The sequence below is a fragment of the Lagenorhynchus albirostris genome, chromosome 3 (assembly GCF_949774975.1).
Source record: "Lagenorhynchus albirostris chromosome 3, mLagAlb1.1, whole genome shotgun sequence".
NCBI classification, from domain to species: domain Eukaryota; kingdom Metazoa; phylum Chordata; class Mammalia; order Artiodactyla; family Delphinidae; genus Lagenorhynchus; species Lagenorhynchus albirostris.
In genome coordinates, this window is record NC_083097.1 from 65,598,571 (window position 1) to 65,601,594 (window position 3,024).

Below are 3,024 nucleotides of genomic sequence, written 5' to 3' on the forward strand. Positions count from 1 at the left end.
CTCAAACTGTGAGGGAAGTAAAAGTGACAGAAGTATTTGTTAGATACTTAAGTAGCTTGGCCCATCTTCCTCTAGTGTATATCCACCAGACAAGCAGTTATGATTGCTTTACAAATATTAAATTCTGCAGGAAAGTGACTCATTATGATTGAAAAGCCTAGCATGATGGGGCCCAAAATAACCATGGCCAGATGCCAAGTGAAATTTCCCCTAAACATGACTGTCTTGCCCATTTCCACAATCCCAGACAAGGGTTGCTTCAAATCGATTCACCACCCACCCCATCCCTCTACTGGTTAGAGCAAAAGTCCTTGACTTACCTTCCCAGTCCCCTAAATTGTCCCTTCTAGCCTGCATTTCTCATCTGGCTGTAAGTTTGTGGCCAGTATTTAGTGGCTGACCTGTGGACGGACTTAGCAAAGCTCAGATCTGCTCATCTTGCAGTTTTAAAGATATTTTGATTCCCAAAATGATTAGCTTCTTTTTATACATAGAAATGTCCTCAATTACTAGGCTTGTCACACAAGAGGGAGGAGAAAAGAGAGGAGGTAAAGGGAAAATAAAGGGGTCCCTGGAAGATGTCTGCTGTGAGCCAGCACTGGTTCTGCCTATGAACCCTTCATCCTCCTCCTTCAATAGGGTTTGGAAATTGGTACAAGTCTTTCCATTCTATTATTTACCTTGTGATTCATATTTTTTTTAAAAAAGGATCAGTTTACCTATAACATATTGTGACCAAAAATAAAACTAAAATCAAGAGAAGTTTGCTAGTTGACTTATATTTTATAGGGTGATGAGAATATACTATGCCTTATGCCAAGTGAGTATCAGTGTATCAACCATCTTCATTAATTAAAACTGCATGTACTGATGGCCCATTCTGTGCCAGGCACTGAGTTGAAATAAAGGTCCCACTGTGCTCGCTTTGGCAGCACATATACTAAAATTGGAAGGAAACAAAGACGATTAGCATGGCCACTGTGCAAGAATGGCATACAAATTTGTGAAGCATTCCATATTAAAAAAGAAAAAAGTGGTCCCACTGATCATTACATACATATCACCCAAACTTAAAAAAAAAAATGCAGTCTTAATTTCTACATGCCACTTGAGTTTATTTATTTTAATTTTTATAAAAGTTTTTCATTTCTTGCCCTTTATTATCACTAAAGAATATTTTCAGTGTTTTCAAAATCTTCTATGATGGTTCATATGTCATCAGACTGTGGTTGGTACACACTGGGATGGAACTGCCATCCAGGGGCTTAGAGTCTGGTTGGCGAGAGAGATTAATCAAAATATGATGATGGAATGCAGTAACCATGTCTGTGATCCTAAGTTGAGATTTCACCTAATAAGTAATAACAATAATTATTTCCTCATTTTTTTCCTGGGTACTAATGGTCAACTTTAGAGAGATGCTATATTAGTACAATAACACAAAACACTCAAAATATCTCCATTAGATTTTAATTTTTTTCTTTTAATTACAGTAGAACATAGGTTTAGCTTTCTTCATTTCACAATACTTTATATTATAATACATCTAATGAATGAAAGCAGGTGGTTCTCCCTGGCTCTGTGATTGAGTTTTCTGGGCCCAGGAGTAGAAACAGGCTACCCTGTGCAGACAGCTGAGAGCACCACAGCAAGTGAAGCTGAGAAGAGGAATTGAGGAGATAATTAGGCCTATAAGAGTGAACCAAGTAGTGTCAAGTAAATAATTTAATTCTAGCCTTTTTTCATTAATATTAAAAAATTAGACGAAAGGGGAGTTTTGGCTGTCTCCTTCTAGTACCCATAAATTACATGTGTAGCATTAAAAATGTCTATTGCTGGTCTAGGCTTTTAAAAAGTAGCTCAGGGATTAGATTAGCCATAGGAGGTCTGAGACTAATACCTAGGATTCTGACTCCTAAGGCAGTGTTTTTTCACTACCATATACAATAGCCTGATCGTCAGCAAGAGATATCTTGCTGAAAGGGACTTTCTTATAGGACATAAAGGCAAATAATGATCCGTTCTGGAATGCCCAGCAGAATCCTTTAGCTTTAGTCTTCAAGATTCAAGTGTGAGCAGCTGTCAAAAAGAGCGAGTTCTCAGCAGAAACAAGGGCATGGGCACAGGGCGAGGCAGTGGCGAGAGGGGTAAGGATTGCCTCTTTCTTCTCCCCTGTCCTGCCCCAGGCCAAAATGTTCCCTTGACTCTCATTTCAGAATCAGAAGTCAGAGGCAGCACTTGTAGAATGGCTGGATATTCACAAAAGCACTGCTCTTCCTTTCAGTACCCATCCAATCTGAAAACCAGAATGATTGTAATCTTTGATCTCTGGATTCAGCCACGGGGTTTAGAAACAGCTGTACGTGAAGAGAGACGCTAAGCTGATCAATTATTTTTCTAAGTCATTTTCTAACAGTCATATGAGAAATCTCATGACAAAACCCGACACAATTTAAACACAACTTTAAAAATTGCTTTCAGATATTATTATAAAAACACATCAGTAATTAGTTGATAAAACTAACAATGTAATAGGGAGGTCAGAAATTGAGTTTTTACAATTAATAATAGAAATCACAGAAAACACACCATTCAAAGAAGGTAAGTGCTATTTAACACATTTTTCTCCTTTTCTGGAAATGAAGGATGACAGTCTCAGAACTTCAAGAAGTAGAGGTATTTCTGTGAAAAACAATCAATTAGATGGGTCAAATTAAGCTATCAATCATTTACATCTAGGTATTTCCATTAACATTTACAATCTGATCAAAGTTTTGGCTCTCCAGCTGGTCCCCATAAATTATATTCACAACACCCCAAATTTGTAAAGTGTTCAGTCTCAATTAAAAATAATTTGAAATTAAATTGGCAAGGGTGTGGTGGGTGAGGATTGAAATGCAAAGCAGTGCAGGCCAGAGGGTACAGTTAAATTTGAACCAAAGCCACAGCATCTTGTTATAAATATGCTTAAAATGTAAAGTCTTTGTCTTTGCCAAATGATGTGGGAAACTGAGAACATTCTGT

At 37.6% G+C, this 3,024-nt stretch overlaps 1 non-coding gene across 1 annotated transcript; it reads left to right on the forward strand.

Moving 5' to 3' along the window:
• Positions 1-916: 916 nt before the first annotated feature.
• LOC132518896 (U6 spliceosomal RNA) lies at positions 917-1,023 on the forward strand. Its single transcript, XR_009540020.1, has one exon. It is a non-coding gene; the product is annotated as a U6 spliceosomal RNA (small nuclear RNA).
• The last annotated feature ends 2,001 nt before the right edge of the window (positions 1,024-3,024 follow it).